The sequence below is a fragment of the Salmo trutta genome, chromosome 20, assembly GCF_901001165.1.
Source record: "Salmo trutta chromosome 20, fSalTru1.1, whole genome shotgun sequence".
Classification (NCBI taxonomy): domain Eukaryota; kingdom Metazoa; phylum Chordata; class Actinopteri; order Salmoniformes; family Salmonidae; genus Salmo; species Salmo trutta.
Genome location: NC_042976.1, coordinates 38,101,595 through 38,111,408, shown reverse-complemented (window position 1 = coordinate 38,111,408; position 9,814 = coordinate 38,101,595).

Genomic DNA, 9,814 nt, shown 5'->3' with positions numbered 1-9,814 from the left:
TTCTATCCCTGCAGTACAGTTGAAAACCATTACTATAAATGCTAAAAATCCAATCTTACTGAAACATATATCACTTGTTGGTTCATCCCTCTGTACTGGTACAGATCTACTACTACACCACTCCTCTCAGGATCCCTCCCCCTTGACCCATCTTCCCCTACTTTCCCCAATGCTACACATTCCTTTGTCTCATGGCCTTCTGCACACTTTTCACCCCTAGGAACCTCCCTTCTACACACTGCTGCCACATGCCCATAACCTTGATACCTGTAACAACATAATGTATTCAGCACAAAAGCTTGTACAGGATAACTTATATCCTAACATCACTATGTCGGACAAACATCAAAACTCAAAAGAACAGACAATGACTCTTCTGTTTCACCACTCATGCCACCATGTTTCTTGCCCCCATTCGTTTAACGCGGAGCTTCTTCTCCTTCTGACCAGCAGAAACACAAACAATTATCACAAGACCACTTCTGGTTAACCTCACTGATTCCACAGCTCCCAACTCTGTTTTCACCCACCCTGAAACCACAAATGGATCAGCCAAAAGGCAAGGGTCCACTTTTTCCAAAAACTTCACTCCTACTGTCACAGACTCATCTTTATCCTGACCCTCGGTGCAAGCCTCGGGCTCCGAGAACTTCACCACACCTACCACCTCCCATACTTCGATCTCATTCACCTCCATTTCTCCTCCTGTCTTCAACTCACTCTGCTTACACTTTCTACCATTCTTCTTTAACAAACCATCTCCCTTTTTCCCACCATTTTTAACCGACTCAAGCTCACCCTCTTCCTCCCTCTCTTAGACCTCCTCTGCCTCTCCTTTTCCCTCCATTCCTCCTCCATATTCCAAGTATACATCTCCTTATGGTAATACTGCACTTCTCCTGACATACATCTTGTTCTTGCCTTCTCAAGGGACGCCATTTAACCGGCTGTCACAATCTCCGTACAATCAGCACGAACCCCTCGGGATGTAGTGCTCAACAGTGCATCCCACTTATAAAGCAGCTGCTTCGTCCTGATGTTCTTCTTTATCAAAAGCTACCGCAACGCTTTTCCATTTCAAGCAAGTGTGCTCTTCCAACCACCATCCACTGTCTGATATCCCTGTCAGCGTTGAGTTTCCTCATGAACAGTTATTTCTCACTTCATGTCACTCATATATCTTATTGATGTAGTCCTAAAAAATGCCTCAGCATTAGTCCCCCCCTCCCCCAAAAATGTATAGATTATTTACAGTTAGTTACTTTAACCACAATGCTTTTTTTGCAATTTACACACAATACCCCATAACGACAAATAATACTTTCAAAAGTATTATTAATAAAAAACAAATACTTTATTTACATAAGTATTCAGACCCTTTGCTATGAGACTCGAAATTGAGCTCAGGTGCATCCTGTTTCCATTGATCATCCCTGATATTTCTACTTGATTGGACTCCACCTGTGGTAAATTAAATTGATTGGACATGATTTGGAAAGCCACACACTTGTCTATATAAGGTCCCACAGTTGACAGTGCATGTCAGAGCAAAAAACAAGCCACGAGGTCGAAGGAATTGTCCATAGAGCTCCGAGACAGATTGTGTCGAGGCACAAAATTCTGTAGCATTGATGGTCCCCAAGAACACAGTGGCCTCCATCATACTTAAATGGAAGAAGTTTGGAACCACCAAGACGCTTCCTAGAGCTGACCGCCCGGCCAAACTGAGCAATCGGCGGGGAAGGTCCTTGGTCAGGGAGGTGACCAAGAACCCGATGGTTACTCTGACAGCGCTCTAGAGTTCCTCTGTGGAGATGGGAGAACCTTCCAGAAGGACAACCATCTCTGCAGCACTCCACCAATCAGGCCTTTATGGTAGAGTGGCCAGACAAAAGCCACTCCTCAGTAAAAGGCACATGATAGCCCGCTTGCAGTTTGCCAAAAGGCACCTGAAGACTCTCAGACCATGAGAAACAAGATTCTCTGGTCTGATGTAACCAAGATTGTACTTTTTGGCCTGAATGCCAAGCATCACGTCTGGAGGATACCTGGTGCCATGGTGGTGCAGCATCATGCTGTGTGGATGTTTTTCAGCGGCAGGGACTGGGAGACGAGTCAGGATCGAGGAATAGATGAGCGGAGAAAGGTACAGAGAGATCCTTGAAAAAAACCTGCTCCAGAGTGCTCATGACCTCAGACTGAGACGAAGGTTCACCCTCCAACAGGACATCAACCCTAAGCACAAGGCCAAGACAACGCAAGAGTGGCTTCGGGACAAGTCTCTGAATGTCGTTTGAGTGGCCCAGCCAGAGACCGGACTTGAACCCAGTTGAACATCTCTGGAGAGACCTGACAATAGCTGTGCAGCAACGCTCCCCATCCGACCAGACAGAGCTTGAGAAGATCTGCAGAGAATAATGGGAGAAACTCCCCAAATACAAGTGTGCCAAGCTTGTAGCGTCATACCCAAGAAAACTCAACTCTGTAATCACTGTCAAAGGTGCTTCAACAAAGTACTGAGTAAAGGTTCTGACTACTTACGTAAATGTGTGTAGATTGATGAGTGGGGGAAAAAACTAACAATTTAATCAGTTTTAGAATGAGGCTGTAAAGTAACATGTGGAAAAAGTCAAGGGGTCGGAATACTTTTCGAAGGTGTGTGTGTGTGTGTGTGTGTCCACCAAATTTCATATGTGGGAAATTTGTGAAATTTGGTGGAGGATTGGTGATGATCTGCTGGTGCTTCAGCAAGGCTGGAATCGGGCAGATTTGTCTTTGTGAAGGACATGTGAATCAAGCCACGTACAAGGGTGTCCTGGAAGAAAACTTGCTTCCTTCTGCTCTGACAATGTTCCCCAACTCTGAGGATTGGTTTTTCCAGCAGGACAATGCTCCATGCCACACAGCCAGGTCAATCAAGGTGTGGATGGAGGACCACCAGATCAAGACCCTGTCATGGCCAGCCCAATCTCAAGACCTGAACCCCATTGAAAAAACCACTGGAATGTGATCAAGAGGAAGATGGATGGTCACAAGCCATCAAACAAAGCCGAGCTGCTTGAATTTTTGCTCCAGGAGTGGCATAAAGTCACCCAATATCAATGTGAAAGACTGCATGCGAAGACGCATGAAAGCTGTGATTGAAAATCAGGGTTATTTCACCAAATATTGATTTATGAACTCGTCCTAAGTTAAAACATTAGTATTGTGTTGTTTAAAAATGAATATGAACTTATTTTCTTTGCATTATTCGAGGTCTGTCAACGCTGCATGATTTTTGTTATTTTGACTATTTGTCATTTTCTGCTAATAAATGCTCTAAATGGCAATATTTTTATTTGGAATTTGGGAGAAATGTTGTCAGTAGTTTATAGAATCAAACAAAAATGGTAATTTTACCCAAACACATACCTATAAATAGTAAAACCAGAGAAACTGATAATTTTGCAGTGGTATCTTAATTTTTTCCAGAGTTGTGTGTGTGTGTGTGTGTGTGTGTGTGTGTGTGTGTGTGTGTGTGTTCCAGAGCATTTTAGCCTGATTAACGGTACCCTGGGCCGCTTGGGTGTTTGTTGATTCCGGATTGTTTGAATGAAGGTCAGCTTTGATGTTTGGCTGCCTTCTTTTGTATTCCGCAGAGAGTTGCTCCGCCTTCGGGTTCCCCTATTATCCTCAGAGTTTTCTATTGGGTTATGATTGTCACTGGTCTCAGTAGCCACTTTTCCAGCTTATTTTTAGCATTTTTTCTGTTCTTCTTTTTCTTGGAATGAGAGGTCACTGTTGTAGACTCTGGCTCACCAGGTACCAACGCCAAAGTTTCATTCACCCCCCGTCTTTGTCCTTGGGAGCCGAGGAGTTATCCTCTTCAACCTCAGTCTCACATTCTGTCATTTCAGCTGAGATATGTGATATGTCTGTCCTACTCATAGGGACAGGATTGTTGTACCAGAACATCCTCTATGCACCTTATGTTGTCCAGTGTAGTAGGACTGTACTCTGTCATCTCCTGACCCCCTCTTGCATGGGATTGTGTCAGCCAAGCCTGTCTATGCGCAGAACCTTGTCCATCATAAAATACTTTGATCCAGTGAGGGCCCATCTTTACAGACCGTGTTATAGGAATGATGGGTGCTGCTTCAACATACAAAACAATCTCCTTTGGAGCAGTTTGTAAGTTGACCCTTGTATCTTATCATGCACTTCAACACTCTCCCCACCAGCTTACATCCAGCTTTAGCCAGAAACTCAGTCACAACACTACCATCTGCTGATTCAGGTAGTTCTTTATTTGTAACTTGAATTGAGTTCTGGTCAGCCATGTGCGACTTCAAACTGAACGGATTATTCTCTTTGAACACAACATGTTTTCCTCTGATCAGAAGCTTTGCCCTTGCTTCATTACTGAGAAGATATATATACGCCAGAGTGCACGTACTCTCTGTACTGACCTCAAGTGGTTTGGATGAATTTCATGTATGAGACTGTGGTAGAGCTCCTCCTCCTTAATGGGGTTGGCTATGGCCTCCTTCTTTGTCAGGATTTCTCTCTCCATGCTCCATGATAAAAATAGGTAAAATAGTCTCCTTTGGGGCATTTTCGACCCACAACCTTGCTCCAGGTCTCAATTTCCTTGACATCAGTTTTTGCATCGCTGGAAATAGCCACAACTACATCAACCATTTTAATTATAGTGTTGATGATTAAAGTAATTTGTTTAACATTGAAATATATCAACAAAACTATTCAGCATTATAAAGCGAGGATACTTCTTACTCAATAATTGACTACTAGTTAGCAAATCGGAAATGTAAAAGTTTTCTAGTTCCAACTAGCACATGAACACAGCAATAATAAAATTGAAATTGTTTTCCATCACATTTTCAACTCTACTGATGATTTGTCTCAAAAATATTTGTGTGCACTCTGGTCTAGGCACGTGCTCTCTAGCCAACAGCTCACAGATGTATAGTGTGGGTAGGCTAGCTACATGATGAGATTATTCTGGACGAAAAATAATCTTTTTATTTGTCAAACGATCATGTCACCAGAATAAGCCCCACAATATTTATTGGAAAGGAGCATCAAAATCACCATGCACTTCCACCACCTTGTGAAGTTCATCATTTATTTCATCTGTAGCCTCATGACCTGCACGTTTTCCCCTAGTGTAGTGGGAGGATCACACAACATATACATTTACTTTGATAGGATGGTTATTATCTAAGTATTTGCAGAATGAATTTTACCGACACAAAAAGATCCCACCTTGTCCAGCGAATTGTGTTTTGTCGAGTTTGTCAACTTTACTGAAAAATGTGCTGTTTCCATCAGACATGTTGTGACATTTTTATTTTTTACGCGACATGAAGGCCTACTTTACTCGCATATGAAGTTTGGATGGAAACCTGGTTATGTGTATATTTGAAGAGAAACGTAAGTTTCTCATATGTCACATGAATGTATTTAAGAGCAGTTGAATCCTTTTTGGCCTTGGCTACATTCTTCCAGTTGATACATGGCTGTCAAGTCGAACCTCCTTCAGATTTGTAATGATACTGTAACATTCTTGAGGTCCTACTCAGGGTTTTGGAAAGCAACTGCCTCTCTGAATGTCGATGTCACATATATCGTCTATCACCTTCTGAAAGGGGATTAGGACGGGATTAAAATGATGACGTTTAAATACACCGAGCCAGGGAAATGTTGTGCGATGTCATCGTAAATTAGATTCTAGGAGGTGGTAGTGATAAGAGTGACTCCATAGACCTCACTCCTTATACATTCCTTTACATTGACTCTCTGAGGGGAGATGATACTTCAGGTGTTTGGCTGATATGTTACAGGCTACTGAACAGCAGTGTTTTCCAACCTACTTTTAATGCTGAACAAAATATAAATGCAACCTGTAACGTGTTGGTCCCATGTTTCATGAGCTGAAATAAAATGTCACATTTTATCGATTGGCAATTTGAATGCACAAAAATACCATGTCGAAATCCTGAGGCCAATTGTGAGGCCCATTTGTTTTTTAAGGTATCTGTGACCAACAGATGCATATCTGTATACCCAGTCATGTGAAATCCATAGATTAAGGGCTAATTTATTTATTTTAATTGACTGATTTCCAGTAAAATCTTTTAAATTGTTTCATGTTGCGTTTATATTTTTGTTCAGTATAGTTGGGTGAATGAGCGTCCAGGGCTGCCCTTACTTTTTCCATTCCAATAAATCGAAGCCAAACTTTAGTCAATCGTGCAATATAGTAGTAACTAAATGAAACATTGCTACATACTCAGATCTGACAACGTTTACTGGTTTTCAGGTTGGGTTGCAATAATCTGGTAATTTTCCGAAATTAACAGGTTTCCCAGAAATCCCGGTTGAAAGATTCCCAAAAAACGAGGGAATAAGCAGGAGATCTTGAATCCTCCAAACAGGATTCCTGGAAAACCTGGGAAATGTTAGAAAGTTATGGAATTTTGCCACACCAGTTTCAGACCAAGAAAGCCACCTTCTCTTTCTCCCGTCATTTGGTTTGTGTTTCTTCCTGTATATCCACGAGGTGGCAGTGTTGACTGTCCAAAAACCTTGCTCCGGCTGGTTGGCCTTGGCAACATCCCCCTCCCCTGCAGTCCTCCTCCCTATCCACCCGTTCGTTTCCTAACCCTCAGAGTTCTAGACAATTACTGCAGTGATTCATGCTGAACTGCACCAGCTAATTCAGAGAAATCCTATCACTCTCTACAATATTCTCCCTCGTCCATTTACACTGTAGACCTAGGCTACATGCAATAATCATGCAGATGATTATTTTTCATTTGTCAGCCACTTAGTGGATTTACTTTTTAACACTCTGTGCATTTTGTACCTTTTGTGTGAATCATCAGTCGGTTCAGGCAGGCTCATATATAGAGAAAAAGAGTTGCTCTGTGTGACCTCAGTGGGATTACTTAGTAAATGAGATGGTGTCAGCTGCATTATTTCAGAGAGAAGAGAATGATGTTCCCTTAATCACATTCCAACAGGAATTACCAGCGAGGACAGCTGACGGGATTCTTTATGGACAACCATTATTATCCCCAGAACGACCACCAGCCATTTATATCGCTCTTAACACAATAGAGCGGCGGGCAAATTCATTAAACCCAAAACCACACATTCCCAGGGCTTTATGAGGCACTTACTGGGGAACGAGACATACAGCGGGATGGGGGGATGGAGGGAGGTAGGGTTGGAGGGATGAGAGCACGGAGAAGTAGTAGGGAGAGCGGAATGGAGGGATGAGAGGACGGAAGGAGGCCCTCTCTAGTTCTCTCATGACTCTGTCCCCCCCCATTATTCTGTGTGAGCCACAGCATCAAATGGCAGAGCAATCAATCGTACCCCAAGCAGACATCTATAGTATAGCCATGATGGCATTTACCTCCCCAGGGTACACATCAATAAAATAAAACAGAAATCATAAAAAATGGATTGTCCCCAAACAACTTACTGAACCAACCCACGCTATCAAGCTAGCTATCCCCTCTTCTCTATAATCTCTCTCTCTCTCTCTCTCTCTCTCTCTCTCTCTGATGATGATGATGGTGGTGTTCTTTTTATGTCTGTCTGATGTAGTCTGTCTGATTTAGTCTGTCTGATTTATGTGGTTGAGACAGGTGTTGGCTGTATGTTGAGGTGTAGGTAGTGAGGACTGTGTCCACTCCAAGGCCGGGTGTTTCATTGTAGCACATGGGCGATCATCCCCCCCCCCCCCCCACCACCACACACACAATAATACACACTGCAAACTAAAAGCTAATGGTGCTTAAACTGACAGTGAATTATCATGCATTGTGACCTCCACTACCCCTGCAAAACACATAACCACATTCATTTGCATGTTAACCACTATTCCCCAACACCTCCCCCCAACCTCCTGCCCCTCCTTTTGTGCAATGAAGTACCAGAGCAGTTTATCAAGTCAGGAGGTCAGACTATCAATACACCTCCTACACACGCGGACGCCCGTTGTGAGGGAAACCAACGCCTGCCAGGGATGATCATTATCACAATGTGTTCCTGTTTTATCTCCTCATCGGCCTAGCAGTGGCTGAACAGAGCCTGTGTGTCCAGTGGGTATTGTATCTCCAGGCTTGCACCTGTAGCAACCACCACAATCTACTCAGACCACCTCGGTGTTGATAAATGTTAATTAATATCAGTGTTCACTGTTCACCTCACAAATCCTGTTTAACTGGGGTGAAACGCGAAGCCACAAGCTCTCAATCCATATCTGAGCTCTGCAATGAACCTTAAGCTAAACTGAGCTGAGCTAAAACCGAGCTGAGCTGAAGCCAGCTAGCGCCTTAAGCCTGTTATAACCACAAACATGATCAATCATGAACTAATACGAGCTTCAAGTTCTCTCTTTTAAGAAACCCCCCAAAACCACCAGCACTGTCTCTCCCATCTATTGTCTCTTTCTTTAGGCATCTGCCTTGAATATACCATAAATATTTTGGCAGGTGGTATTTGGAAGATATTAGAGAGCTAGCATCCAGAGCTCAGGGATATCGATTGTGGCTTCCCTGCCAAGAGCCCCAGCTCTGCTGTTCTCCGCTGCTGGTATCGATACTTAGAGGGGAGGAGGGGGGAGTGACCTTGAGCCAGGATCCAGGAAGAGAACCTGGTAAAAAAAACACAGCAGTAAGGAAACGCAGAGGGAAACAAACGCTGTCTGGAGATGTCCGCCAGGCCACACTGACTCTGGGTGACACAGGGTGGGCTGGAAGGAGAGAGAGCGAGAGAAGGAGAGGGAAGACAGCCACAAACACTGACTGAGTGTAACCAGGGTGGGATGGGAGAAAAGAAGGTGAGAGAGAGGGAGAGTGAAGACTGTCATACACATGTGAATTGGGAACATAGTCCATCAGGCTACTTTAATTGGCTCTGAATTCCTGGAGTATTTCAGATAATGTGCTGATTTGATAAAGTTGTGGACTGTAGTCCTGGTCATCAGACGCATCAGTCACACAGCTGTTTACAGTTCTCCTGAAACCATCTACATCTGAAACAACAAACTACTATAGAACTTGTTTGTCAGATTCTGAGCCACATCAAAAAGTTATGGCCACACTGTGTTATGGCCACACTCTCCCTTCCAGTGCCTGCATCTAAGATGTATAACCTTCTAGAGGCTGAGGACTAAGGCAACACAGACACACACACACCACCCCCCATACATTCACTCCCCATCCGTCCCTTCATCCCTCTCTTTCTTTTCACAGAGATGATTTATCCCCTCTTTCCTTCTCCTCCATGGCCCTCGGGGTCAGAGCCCATGCTGTCTGGAGTCTTAATCCCCACACTGGAGACGCCCGGCCAATACTAGCCTATAATAGATTTGAAAAAAGCCTGACTTTCTCGTTTTTTTCATTTTTTCCTTCAATAAAGGAGAAAGCGAAAACAAATTCAGGAAGCTTCTCTACTGTAGACTAGAGTTAAGACTCTAGTCTACAGCCAAGTGATTAGAGAAGAGAGGAGAGTTTCATGGACAGTTAAATAATGAAGGTGGTGCTATGAAAACCCTGCGGTGACCCCCAGAGAGTTATTGGAGTCTTCTGAGATGACAGAAACCAGTGTTAAGGTTTCCACGACAGCAGGAGACAAGAACAAAAACAGGAGTCCTGGATGTGGATCAACACAGGAGGTAGGTAGATAGATATGTAGATAGATATGTAGATAGATACTGTAGATAGATACTGTAGGTAGGTAGGTAGGTAGGTAGGTAGGTAGGTAGACTGTAATCATGAGTGTCACAACTAGCTTCTGC